The sequence below is a fragment of the Balaenoptera acutorostrata genome, chromosome X (assembly GCF_949987535.1).
Source record: "Balaenoptera acutorostrata chromosome X, mBalAcu1.1, whole genome shotgun sequence".
Taxonomy (NCBI): domain Eukaryota; kingdom Metazoa; phylum Chordata; class Mammalia; order Artiodactyla; family Balaenopteridae; genus Balaenoptera; species Balaenoptera acutorostrata.
Genome location: NC_080085.1, coordinates 85,819,142 through 85,833,586, shown reverse-complemented (window position 1 = coordinate 85,833,586; position 14,445 = coordinate 85,819,142). Strand labels below are relative to the sequence as shown.

General features: G+C 39.2%; 1 pseudogene; it reads right to left on the bottom strand.

The window, feature by feature from the left end:
• Nucleotides 1–744: 744 nt before the first annotated feature.
• On the bottom strand, nt 745–1,106 carry LOC103017648 (60S ribosomal protein L35-like; annotated as a pseudogene).
• Nucleotides 1,107–14,445: the final 13,339 nt, after the last annotated feature.

Genomic DNA, 14,445 nt, shown 5'->3' with positions numbered 1-14,445 from the left:
CTCAAAGCTGCTTCCAGAATGAACTAGTCATACTGCCCATTGAGTTTCTTTTATCAAACTCACAGCCGTGGATGTTGGAAGGGACTACTTCCCCTTCGCTTAACCACTTTAGTATGACTAACTCATGAACACACAGGAGCAAGGCAATTTGCTCCGCCATTTTTCATGTCGGGTATGCAGCAACAGCATGCATTCTGAGTCACGCAGAGTCCACTCTAAATAATGTGTGCTGTGAGCTCAGAGGGGCTAATAATCAAATTAGGCTGCTAACAAATGGCAATTTATAATGCTGAAACTAATGAGAGGTCAAAGAACAAAACTCTGCAAGGAGTTTTAATTATCCTGTCCTTTGTGACTCCACAAGAACATTTTTAAAGGAACACTGTCACCAGTATTCAACTGGTACTTTAAGTTCCATTAAGATTTACATAAGCTATTACATAAATGGGAAATACACACTTTCTTTCCAAGTAGAGTAAGTATCTAAATCCTTCTCTTCAGGGATGGAAAACAAGCACTGTCTTGCTTTGATGTTCAATTTATTGAATCCTTTCCTTCCCATAGCACTGATGGAGAAACATGAAGCCCCTCTTCAAGGGAATCTCTAGATTGGATAGCATATAGAAAGAAAAGAACTGTAACAACCAAAACAACTACAACAGTTTTTCTGTCCTTGTTTCCTGTGCCATTTCATTTTCACTTTTTTTTTTCTAGTTTGTTTGTGTTTTATTGACTCTGTGATGCTCAGGCCTTGACCACGAACTTTGGCAGTGGGTACAGCTGTTTCTTCTGCTGCTGCTTCTTGGTATTCAACTTCTCCTCATGCTTGTTGAACATGCAGCATGTGTTTCCTTGGGCTGCAGATCCAGAGGCTTGTACTTCTTGCCCTTGTAGAATTTCCTGAGGTTCTCTTTCTGAGTCTGATTAACAACAGTGAGAACTCGGGCAATGGATTTACAAACATCTAGGATCTTGGAGAGCTTGGATGCCACACTGCTTGTCACTTTGGTGATTTCCAGCTAAGACAGCTCCACCTTCAAGTCATCCAGCTGTTTCAGCAGCTCCATCTTTTTGCCAGGAAGATCTCAAGCTTTAATCTTGGCCATGACTGCACAAGCTGCGCCACTGCCTGCTCTTGAGGTAAAGAGTTTTTTTCACTTCTTATTTTCACTTTCCTCTGTCATATATATATCCACACGCACCACCACAACCACCACACCCAGCATTTCTGCAGGTCAAAGTGCCCTTCCTCTCTCAGAGCCTAACTTCTTTCTAGGAGGTATTTGAGATGGGTTTGTATATTTATCTGTTTGTTTGGAGAAGAGTGGCGTAATTGATGAACTGACGAAAGTGACAATATCAACTGAACGTGGAACCTCTCAGGCAAAAATAAAACCAAAAAGCTGCTACCCTTAAAAGCTAGAGAAAAGTGGAGATGTTAGCAGCAACATACTGTGAACACGGCTGGTCTGGAAAGGCTTTTGCTACCAGGAGGGTTAATTGTCCAAAGGTAATGTCTACCCATCAAGCCGATTTAAGGCCAAAGAATGCATCTTGGCAAGGAGTTTTCTTTATCAATAATTGCGTCAATAAAACAGCAAATGGAACACAAAAAAATCGAGCACATCCATATCATCAGGGCAGCAAGACAAGTAGCCCAGAGCACTGGAGGGTCTGGGTGTTGAACTAGTTGCCCTTATTACTGAAAAAAATGTTAAAGTATAAAAGCAATTCCAACAAGGAAATTGGGAACAATGCAAATAACAAAACTTTCTTCCTGAAAAGGAAGAAAAACTCTGCAAATTCTTCCGCTAAACTTGTCATCACCACACCCTGCCATGTGACATTTACATTGTTCTTTTAAATAGGTAGCCCATTGTTTTATGAGACAATGTAGCTTAAGGGCTAAGAGTGTGGGCTCTAGAGTCAAACTAAATCCAGTTCCATCACTTCTTAGTCACATAGTCTTGGGCAGGTTACTTTTTTCTTTCTAAGCCTCAGTATCCTCATGTGTAAAACTGGGATAATAGCAAGGCAGCAAGAGTCCAGGCTTTGGAGTCAAACTGCCTGGTCCCCAGTCCTCTACTCCACCACTTACTGGCAGTGTGACCTTGAGCAAATTGCATAACTTCTCTGTGGCTCAGTTTCCCCTTCAATAAAATGGGCCCGATTGATTGTCAGGACCTCACAGGATCATTTTGAAAATTATATGTATTACAGAACACATGTAAAGCACCTAGTAAGTGCTCCACAGATGTAAGTCATTAGTACCTACCTCAGAAGGTTGTAGTAAGGATGAAATGAGACAATGAATGAAAAGCTTTTAAGCCTGGTATAGTCAGTGCTCAATAAATGCTAGCTTTTGTTAACGTGCTTGTCTTTTGACTCTCCAACTGGCTTTTAAGCTTCTAGAGGATGAGTCTTAAATTTTTTTCTTCATACTATAATATCTAGCACTCTGTTATATGCAAATAAAAGTAACTCAACTATAGCCAAAGGAAAGAAAGGAACAAATCCTCATGCAGAAAAAGTAGAAATTCAAATATCAGAACCGTGGACTCACATGCCATGAAAAGATTGGGTTTATTAAAAATTAACGGTACAGGTCAAACAACATGTCTGATTTTTGGCAAATTATAAATATTATCAAGAGGAAACAATTTGGCATTTGATTTCTTACTTGTGTAGGGGAGTATAAATATTTTTCCCTCTACCCTTCTAGGTTCTTGGCTGAGACCCCCTGTAATAAAAGACAGATTAACAGGAGAAAAACAATTTTAATTATGTACATACTATGTAGTACCGGAGCCCCACAAAGATATGAGGCTCAAAAGGAAGCCAGACTATAGAGGCTTATATACCATCCCGAGGCAAGGAAAGGAATAGGGGTCTGGGACTTTAAAGCAGGGGAGACAAGTCATGGGACGATGAGAAGAGAAAAATGTATGGTAAACAAAAGTTGCACTGCCAGGTAGATAAATTTCTCAGGTGAAAAAATGATCTCTGATAAAAGCTTTCTTCCTGCTACCAGCCCCCTTTCTAATGTAAATTTCATTTATAAATGTAGATTTCCCTTACAAAAGGGCAACTTTGTTTTCAGAGCTTCTCCTATGTCTGTAGTTTCTCAAGATGATTCTTAGGCCAAAGAGGCATATTTTGGGGTGGCACTTCATTTGAAAATATTGATGACTACAATAGATGACTCAGTTAAAAAAAAAAAAAAATGGCCAAACTAATGATGTTACATAGATACAGCTTAGGAGGAAGTTCTCACACTTGAGACTTCTGTGAATCACCTTTACAAATTTCATTACTTCAGTATACCACCAAAAAAATTCCTTCACAATTTATGCTTTATACACATACCACATTTACTAATATTTTCTTAACAACTTTTTCTTTGAACTAACTTAAATTGTGTTAAAAACAAGACAACAGGGGGCTTCCCTGGTGGCACAGTGGTTGAGAATCTGCCTGCCAATGCAGGGGACACGGGTTCGAGCCCTGGTCCGGGAAGATCCCACATGCCCCGGAGCAACTAGGCCCGTGAGCCACAATTACTGAGCCTGCGCATCTGGAGCCTGTGTTCCACAACAAGAGAGGCCGCGATAGTGAGAGGCCCGCGCACCGTGATGAAGAGTGGCCCCCACTTGCCACAACTAGAGAAAGCCCTTGCACAGAAACGAAGACCCAACACAGCCATAAATAAATAAATAAATAAATAAATAATTTTTAAAAAAAAAGAAAATCAGAAGTCTGTTACTCACCTTTCTTAAAAAAAGAAAAAAAAAAACAAGACAACAGGCCCAAAATGGAGTCACTTATGCCAAGCCCCATGTCACCAAGACTTAATTATGGTTTTGGCCTCTCCCAGAAATGGAATCGAAAACCAGTCAATCAGGAATCACCTCGTTAGCGCTAGTGAGGTCATCTGCCTGATAGACATCTGCCATCCCCTGAAGGAAAGTGACCCTGCCATAAACAATCCACTTTTTGCCCAGTTAACTTTCTTATTCCCACTCCCTTCTACCTATAAAATTCTGTCATTTTGTACAGCTCCTCAGAGCTCCTTTCTATCTGCTAGAAGGGATGCTGTCCAATTCATGAACTATTGAATAAAGCCAATAAGATCTTTAAAATTTACTCAATTGTACCTAGACTTTTAACAATTGTTTTTACTTATCGATTTGAAAAGCTGAGTTTATATCATTACATAAAATGGAAACCAGTATCATTTATCATAAATAGAAGGTGAGAGTAAAAATAAGTATAATGAAAACAAAACAGTGTTCTTAAAATCTAGATAAATATTGTTGCCTGGCAGAGGCTTCTGAGTCTGTGGCTTTGAGACCTGCTTTTTCTTTGTTAAAAAGTTTGTTTAGAACACATCAGAAATGTTTAAGACTAACTTTCACCAAAGTGAGAACTGAAAAAGAATTTAAAAGGGAAAACTTCCCCACTCTATGACTCAGTATTATTTAATGTCTATATGCTCTGTGCACCACCTGAAATCATTTTGTGATTTCATGAAACACTGGTCTAGATGATCAATGAAGAATGGTTTCTGGCTCCCCAAATGCCTGTACAATAGTGTTCTCAGGGTGTAGCCCCTGAATTACCTGCATCCGAATCACCTATGGGTGCTTGTTTAAAAAGGGGGTGATAACTAATGAATCACTACTTAATCTGGAGACTGGGACCCGACATATTACATTATTAAGAAACACCCGCAGGTGATTTTGATGCACAATAACGTCTGAAAACCAGGGCTATATTATAGCAATTATTGAAGAAGATGGAACCATCCCTATAACAGCTCTGTAGATACAGAAAAGCTGAAAGGAAAAGTGAACGGAGAATTTAGCTAAAGGAGGTAATCTGCCCCAGACCTGAACTGTGAGGCTACAGCCTGCGAGATAAGCACTGCATTTAACTGGAGTATTTTAATACCAGAATGAGGTAGAAACGGAAAAAAAAAAAAAGAAGAAGAAAGGCATCCGACAATGAGAGAACAAAAAGATTCAATGAAGAAAGGGATTGATTTACAAGAAAAGATGAAAGGAATTTAAAATGTGGCTTTGCTAAGTGATCACTAAGCAGGGGTGTGATAACAGTTTACAAATGTTTGAATCATATACTAAAAAGAGGAGGAGGAATTTGTTAAGTAAGAACAAGAAGGGATAATTAGACATTAAGAGAATGTAATTGACCAAATTCTCATTCCATATAACTCAGCTTAAGCATTCCTGCTCTGCATGTTGTGTCCAACTTCTGCCCTAAGGGATGTGCTCTGATCTTCTTCTCCCCAGAAGAGGCTTGAACATCACTCTAGTATCTGTGCCTTTGTTCAAGCATACTCCTCTGAAGGGGAGCAGAATATGCCATCCCAAAATATGCCTCTTTGGCGTGAGGATTATTTTGAGCTGATTATTTTTGAGAAGCTGCAGATAGAAGATTCTCTGAAAATAGAGTAGAACTTGCCCTTTCCTCAGGGCAAATTACATTTATGAGGGAAACCTCCATTTGTAAGGGTGTCTCCCTCTCTCTACCAGGAAGAGAAAGTTGGCTCTAAATCACAAGAGAATTCTGTCAATGGAGAAGGCACTGACTGAAATCTGCATAACAAGACTTACCCTTGTTTACTGTGCTTTTCCTGGTCACCTCTCATAACTGGCTCCCCCACCTAACTTCCAGGCCACTGCGGCTGTCATGACCTCCACATCCTTTCCAAAATTACAGCCTAGACTCTCACTCTACTAGGGCAAAGCCTACAGGTCTAGTGGCCCTAACACCTTAAAAGCATTATAGGGGAGTCTGCACTAGAGCTTGAGAGACCTCCACTTTGAGGAGCTGAGAAATTGATTGGAAGTAGGGCCAGACTCTGGCAAAACTGACCAGTTGTAAAATTTGTCTTCAGCAGCTTTTTTGTGCCACCCCCAGTTCCAGATTCCCAGACATCTCAGAATATATAAGTAAATGTCCCTCTTGTAAGAGGAGAAAGGGATCAAATAAATACCACTCATATATGGAATGTCTTAATATGTATTGGGCTCCACCCCACAGGCCTGCAAGCCCTGTACTTGCCCGACATCAAGACCAAAGAAAGAGCCCAGCGTCAACAATAGAGACATCAGTGGTTTAATGGATGGGGGATCTTACATGGCTGAAGCAACACCGTGCGCAGTGGAAGGCAGGCAGGACACAGCAGCAGTCTTGCAGTCTTCACTCCTGGGGCAGAGGTTGCTGGGAAACCAGGTGGAAATGTTCTGACCTAGGATTAGGACAATCACGAGCTGGCTCTGGGGGCACGTATGTAGGAAGGTCGGTCATGTGAGTAGGATGTAGGTGAAGCAGGCGCTGGTCGAGCAGGGGATGTACAGAGAGCAAGAGAACAGCCATCTTGAGTGGTCTGACCATATAATATGCTACCTCTGGGAGCAGGAATGGTAATTACTTTAAAAGAGCACTGTGGGGGGACTTCCCTGGTGGCGCTGTGGTTAAGACTCCGCACTCCCAATGCAGGGGTTCAATCCTTAGTCAGGGAACTAGATCCCACATGTATGCCACAACTAAGAGTTCACATGCCACAGCTAAGGAGCCAGTGAGCCACAACTAAGGAGCCCGTGAGCTGCAACTAAGGAGCCGGCAAGCCTCAAATAAGACCCAGCATAACCAAATAAATAAATTAAATAAATAATTTTTTTTTTTTTTTAAAAAAGAGCACTGTGGAGAAAGGAAGATGCTTAAATCAAATGCAAAAATTCTAAAGTTAGAATTTTAGACACTGAGCATCTGAGTGCTGAGCTCTTTGGGGGAAGAGGAACACCATAAATAGACCTCAGTTTACCACATTAGTGATTCTGTAGGGGAGGAAAAATAATTTTCCATTTACCCTTTTGGTTCTTGATTGAGACTCCCTGGTAATCAAAGACAGATTACAAGAGAAAAACAAACGGAAGTCTAATAACATGTATACCTCCTGTATACATGGGACATACTCAAGAAAACTAACCCCCTGAGATGAGCTGGGCCAAGCCATCACCTTAAATACTATTTCCATCTAAAAACAAAAGAAGTTGGGGAAGGGAGATGCCAGTTATGGGAGGTGACCAGGAGAAGCACAGTAAACAAGGGTAAGGTTGTTATACAGATTTAAGTCATTGCCTTGTCCATTGATATTGTTGCTGGTGAATTTAAGGTTCTTTCTTCATCGCGAAAGAATTCGGAAACAAAGTGATAGGTAAGAAGTGGATTTAAAGAGGCAAACACACTCCACAGACAGAGTGTGGGCCATCTTGGAAGGCAAGAGGCAAGATGCCTCGAAATATGGCATGGTTAGCTTTTATGGGCTGGATAATTTCATAGGCAAATGAGTGGGAAGATTATTCCAACTATTTTGGGGAAGGGGTGGGAATTTCCAGGAATTGGGCCACCACCCACTTTTTGACCTTTCACGGTTGGCCGCAAAACTGTCATGGCGCTGGTGGGTGTGTCACTTAGCTTATGCTAGTGTATTACAATGAGCATATAATGAGGCTCAAGGTCTACTGGAAGTCGAATCTTCCACCATCTTGGACCTAGTTGGTTCTCACTAGTTTTCATCATGTACTATGGCTATGTCTTCCTTTCAAAGGTTGTGCCTTGCACCCTTCCCTCCTGTTCCAATATGAGTTTCTAGAAATTTACAGTCATCCTTCTCTTCCTGGTAGAGAGAGGGCGACACCCTTACAAATGGAGATCTCCCTTATAAATATAAATTTGCCTCAGGCAAGGGCAACTTCTACTCTGTTTTCAGAGATTATCCTGTGTCTGCAGCCTCTCAAAAATAATTAGCCCAAAATAATCCTCATGCCAAAAAGATATATTTTGGGGTGGCATATTCTGCTCCCCTTCACCACATTAGTGACGCTAAACTGCTGTCCCCAAATTTCAAACTGATCAGTGACACCTGAAAAAACCTGGATATTGAAGCTATGCCCTGTACTGCCCTCTTCTGTCCCCTGACAGTTCAGAGACATTGACCTACTGAGTGACTTTCAGAGCCCACTTACTGAAGGTCTGACATAGCCACATAGCAGTTTGTAACTTTAGATACACTACCAAATGTAAAATAGGTAGCTAGTGGGAAGAAGCCACAGAGCACAGGGAGATCAGCTCCGTGCTTTGTGACCACCTAGAGGGGTGGGATAGGGAGGGTGGGAGGGAGACGCAAGAGGGAGGAGATATGGGGATATATGTATATGTATAGCTGATTCACTTTGTTATAAAGCAGAAACTAACACACCATTGTAAAGCAATTATACTCCAATAAAGATGTTAAAAAAAAAAGTATTTTTCAGCTTTACATACCCCTTCACATATACCACCTGTATTTCCCCTCCCAGTCCTTTTATAGTTTCTCAATAGCTCACTTTACCGTGGACTCACATGAGCTTAGAATCCTGTTCAATCAACCAACAGTTTCCTGACTGAATGATTAAGTTAAGAAATGTGGCATAAGTGGCATAATTTGAGACTCATGCTAGACTAGACTGAGAAGCAGAAATGCAGAGGAAGGGCTTTAAAATACATCACTTGATGGATAGCCTGAATCATTGCTGGGTCTCTTCCATCTATGTATTTTATATAATAAAGTAGCACTGTACTTTCCAAGGAATTTCACATTACCATAGAAGATTCTCTTTCATTGTATTTTAATTTGGGTTTAATATAGAAAATATTTGAATGTCCTATTCATCAGCTGAATAGTGTTTCTATCAGAAGTAGATAAAGGCTGTGTTGCTTTTGTCTGTTCAGCACTTTTTCCTCCTTCACTTAGGAGTAGAGCTCTCCTTTCCTCTGGGGAAACACAGTTCATGTGGTTTTACTCCTGCCCTGGCCACTGGGGTGGTCTTATGACCCAGAAGTGTTCTCATGACCCAGATTTGGTCAATCAGAATACCCCATGTCTCTTGCCCCAGTTATTGGTCCAGGGATGATCACATGATTCAGGTCAGACTAGCCAAGGTGCTTTGGCTGAAATCACTGCATGCAAGTCTGGGGCATCCTGCCATGCCTGTGCCTCTGTGGAGGGGAGCTGTACGAGAATGAAGACAAGCAGAATTGATGGATGGAGAGAGAGAGAGTTGGAACTCCTAGATGTAGCTGTGCCTGGAGCTCACTGAAAACCCCCTTCGACTTCACAAGTACATAAGCCATTACATTCTCCTTTTTTGCTTATTTGGGTTCATACTGGGCTTCTGACACTCGCAACCAAAATATTTCCACATTACACATTTCCAGGTTTTACTTAGGAAAAATGAATTAAACATAGAGGAATACTTTTATGTAATTGGTATCTTTTTCAGAAGTTGAGGTTAAATAAATTTTTGTGAATCAAATCATACGAAGAGGGACAGAACATGCCATCCAAAATGTGCCCCTTTGGCATAAGGATTATTCTGAGCTATTTTGAAAAGCTGAAGACACAGGAGAAGCTCTGTAAACAGTGGAAATGATTCTTTTGTAAGGGACATTTACATTAGAAAGGGGGCCTGTAGCAGGAAGCTCACTTTTTCCCCTGAGAGATCTGCCTGGCAGGGCAAGCTTTGTTTACCAAACATTTTCTTTTCTCACCTTCCTGTGAATTGCCTTCCCTGCTTTGAAGCCCCAGACCCCTATCCCTTTCCTTAGCTCAGGATGATATATAAGACTCTATTGCCTGGCAGCTTTTTGAGTTATATCTTTGTGGGGATCCCATACATACTTATGTGCGATGTAATTTAATTTACTTTTCTTCTGTTCATCTGTCTTTTTGTTGCTGGGGGTGTGGGTGGGGAGGTTTCAACCAGGAACATAGAAGAGTAGAGGGAAAATTGTATTTCCTCCCATATACATACTACATAAAAAACAATACATTGTTAAAAGGAGACTTGTTGGGAATCTTTCATAGTACAGGTTTTTTGGGCGGCTTTCTGTTTGTTTGTTTTTAAGGAAAAGCATTACAAACGTAGAAATGTGCAAGTACCTGTTGGCGATTCTGGGAGAGCTACTTGACCGCTTTCATGATCCCAGAAAGAGAGCAATGACTTTATTGATTTCATTATTTCTCGGGTATTAATTCTCACTCTTGTAGGCTTAGAAATTTGATTTAGTTGGTACACTAAGATAGGATCTATCCCTCAGGGAAGGATTCCCAATGAGCAAGCTCACAGAGACTAAAATAGAAAACCAAAATGCCAATTGATTAATGGACAATTACAAAGACAGTCCTCCAATGGACAAGAATCCTTGCATCAGCAGATCATTGCATTTTGTTTTTGAGAGCATAAGTTTCATCCTGATAATCTTGATTCAGTTACATATGCTTTTCATAGACCTATAGTATAGTACAGGCATACTTCGGAGATACTGGGGGTTGAGTTCACTGCAATAAAGCAAATATCCCAATAAAGTGAGCCACATGATCTTTTTGGTTTCCCAGTGCATATAAGGGTAATGTTTATTAAGTGTACAATAGCAAAAGCAATATATATACCTTAATTTAAAAATACCTGACTGCTAAAAATGCCCAATTATAATAGTTACATCAAAGATCACTGGCACAAATCATCATAACAAATATAATAATGATGAAACAGTTCTAAATATTTTGAGAATTACCGAAATGTGATACATAGACATGAAGTGAGCAAATGCTGTTGGAAAAATGGCGCTGATAGACTTCCTCCTTGCAATGTTGTCACACACCTTCAATTTGTAAAAAATGCAGTAACTGTAAAGTGCAATAAAGTGCAATAAAATGAGTTATGCCTGTATATAAAAAAGTTTGGAATCAGATATCAATGTTAACAAATCATGGAACTTCACATAAAAATCTGGATTTACAACTTCTCTTGAAAAATCAAAATACCTACCAACACTAATTTCTCTGATCATGGCAACCATTGCATGGATCTGAGTAGGGCCTGAGCCCTTTATATGAGACATGGACTCTCCTATATACTAGAGTCCCCATCAGGCCCATTGTCTTCATTTATATTCCCTTCCTGGCCTATACAGGTATTTGAATTTCATAAATTTAGAAAGGAAAGCTACATGTGAAGTCAATAAGCTCTTTCCTTCCCCCTAGCCACAGAGTTTGATTCAAGAGTGGGAATGTGAGTGAAGCCAATGTAATTAGAGTGAATCTCAGGGGTTTTGCTGGGAATGTTGGGGCAAAGATGTTCACTGTTTTTTCTGCTGCAAATGAAAAAGGAGGCATGTATGTCTGGGTGTTACTGACAGCCATCCTGGGACTATAAGGGAAGCAAGTCTTATGATGACAAATTACATCAAAGAAGACAGCAGAAACACCAAAAGAAATAGGATCCTTTGGGACTTGAGTGAGCTGCAGGATCAAGCCTTACCTAAATCTACACTGGAATTTTCAGGTACATAGGTGTCATTATTTAAACCAGTTTGAGTTGAGTGTGAGGGGAGCAGAATATGCCACCCCAAAATATGTCTTTTTAGCGTAAAGATTATTTTGGGCTGATTATTTTTGAGAGCTTGCAGACACAAGAGAATATCTGGAAACAGTAAAAGTTGCCCCTCTTAGGGAAATTTATGCTTATAAGGGAAATCTCCACTTGAAAGTGTGGTTCCCTCTCTGTACCAGACTATTTAGCCGACTAAATCTCTAGGAACTTATGAATGGAAAAGGCAACCACTCAAATCTGCATAACAACCATACCCTTGTCTACTGTGCTTTTCCTAATAGCCTTCCATAACTGGCCCCCACAACCCTCAACATCTTCTTTGTCTTTAGCTGGATATGGTATTTAAGGTGATGATTTGGGCCATTTCCAGAAGTTACTCAGTTTTTGTGGGTCTCTCCAATATATATAGGAGGTATACATGGTATTAAACTTGTTTGTTTTTCTCCTGTTAATCTGTCTTTTATTACAGGGTGTCTCAGCCAAGAACCTAGAAGGGTAAAGGGAAAATAATTTTTCTTCCTTTACAGGTGATTTGCCACAAAAAGTATTCTGATATGGGAAAGGTATATTTTTTCTCCAATAGAATGTCTAGCAAAACTATTGTTACTCATGAGAGCGTGGCAAATCCCTTAGAAATCCCAAAGCAAAAACAGATTAAGAATTACTACTCTCAACTACAAGATATAATAAAATTAGGGTTCACTTACTGAATTCCAGTTTTAGTCTCACTTTCAGGAGGTTGTACTTAATTCACCTGGATTAGACTTTTGGATCTTCCCAGACCCTTTAGTCCTCACAGGCAACTTCTTGCTTTACCCACACATGGCTAGTCACATATCTTTTTATAAAGATTTAACATTTGAGGTCAATTATATTAACCCAATCTCCAAGGTTTGTGTGAGATAATTTATAGACTTACTCATGTACTGTAAATAAGAGGAACATATATGACTGCACAGCATATAATCTACTTATACAGGATATTTTAAAATCCAGGAATATATCTCTTATCGAAAGAATCATTATTTGGCAACTCTAACAATCTGAAATATTGATAAATATCAGGAAAAAACTAAAAGATCTTTCTATGAAGCCTATTACATATAATGAAATTCTCACAAAACTGAACATTGCTTCAGTCAGAGGACTTCCCCCACCACCACCACCACCACCCCACACACACACACCCTCAGGACCTTAGAGCCATTTAGTCTTATTTTGTATAGAATTCAAACTAAACTGATTTCTCAAGTCATAAAAGTTTAGAAGTAATAAATCAGAAGTATGTGTGGAGGTGGCATTGTTGAAGTAGGCACTGGAAGGAAGGGAGGGGGATGGAAGAGAGACAGAGAGACAAAGAGAGAGACTTGAAAACCACAGCATTATTATTAAGCCAGAGAAGCTGAAATACAAGAATTGGTTCTGAAAGCAACACAGTATCATGTACAGGGTAGTGTAATTGCTGGTATTTAATTTGATGAACCTGATTAGCCTGAAAGTTAAATTATGTCCAATAACTTTTATTTAAGAAGAAATATAACTATGTTATATATTTTACAAGTATTTCGTCCCAAAGAATTAAGCTGTAGCTTTTAAAGAAATATACTTCAGTTATAACAAATAACACAGTTCTTGGCATATGGTAGGAGATATATATATATATATATATATATATATATATACATATATATATATATATATATATATATATATATATATATATCAGGTACTTGTAAATCCATTTTGCTTTCTTGTGGATACCATGTCTACTAATTGACAATTTGAGTGTGTGTGTGTGTTTGTAATTGTTGGGGGAAAAAGAAATCATTTATGTGGAATATTACTTACTTATAAAAAAAGCTGTGTTAAGCTGACCATATTTTTCAACTATAAATTAGGCCATATAGTGGGAAAATAAAATATTTTTTTCCAATTTGTGAATGTATGTGCAAGTCTTACAAAAGCATAGAAACAAAATAATTCCACTTTATTTCAAAGAATAAAATGAGATGAAATTAGGGCTGTCCACAAAAAAATTTTAAATTTGTATGGAAACACAAAAGACCCAAAATAGCCAAAATAATCTTGAGAAAGAAGAACAGAGCTGGAGGCACCGTGCTCCCTGACTTCAGACTATACTACAAAGCTACAGTAATCAAAACAGTATGTTACTGGCACAAAAATGGATACAGAAATCAATGGACCAGGATAGAAAGTCCAGACATAAACCCACACACCAATGGTCATTTAATCTATCACAAAGGAGGCAAGAATATACAGTGGAGAAAAGACAGTCTCTTCAATAACTGGTGCTTGGAAAACTGGACAGCTACATGTAAAAGAATGAAATTAGAACATTCTCTAACTCCATTACAAAAATAAACTCAAAATGGATTAAAGACCTAAATATAAGACTGGACACTATAAAACTCCTAGAGGAAAACATAGGCAGAACACGCTTTAACATAAATCGCAACAATATTTTTTGGATCCGTCTCCCAGAGTAATGGAAATAAAAACAAAAATGAAGAAATGGGACCTAATTAAACTGAAAAGCTTTTGCACAGCAAAGGAAGCCATAAACAAGACGAAAAGACAACCTACAGACTGGGAGAAAATATTTGCAAACGATGCTACCAACAAGGGGTCAATTTCCAAAATATACAAACAGCTCATACAGCTTAATATTAAAAAAACAGCCGAAACAAAAAATGGGCAGAAAACCTAAATAAACATTTCTCCAAAGGAGACATACAGACGACCAACAGGCACATGAAAAGATGCTCAATATCGCTAATTATTAGAGAAATGCAAATTAAAAGTACAATGATGTATCACCTCACACTAGTCAGAATGGCCATCATCAAAAAGTCTACAAATAATAAATGCTGGAGAGGGTGTGGATTAAAAGGAACCCTCCTACACTCTTGGTGGGAATGTAAATTGGTGCAGCCACTATGGAGAACAGTAAGGAGGTTCCTTAAAA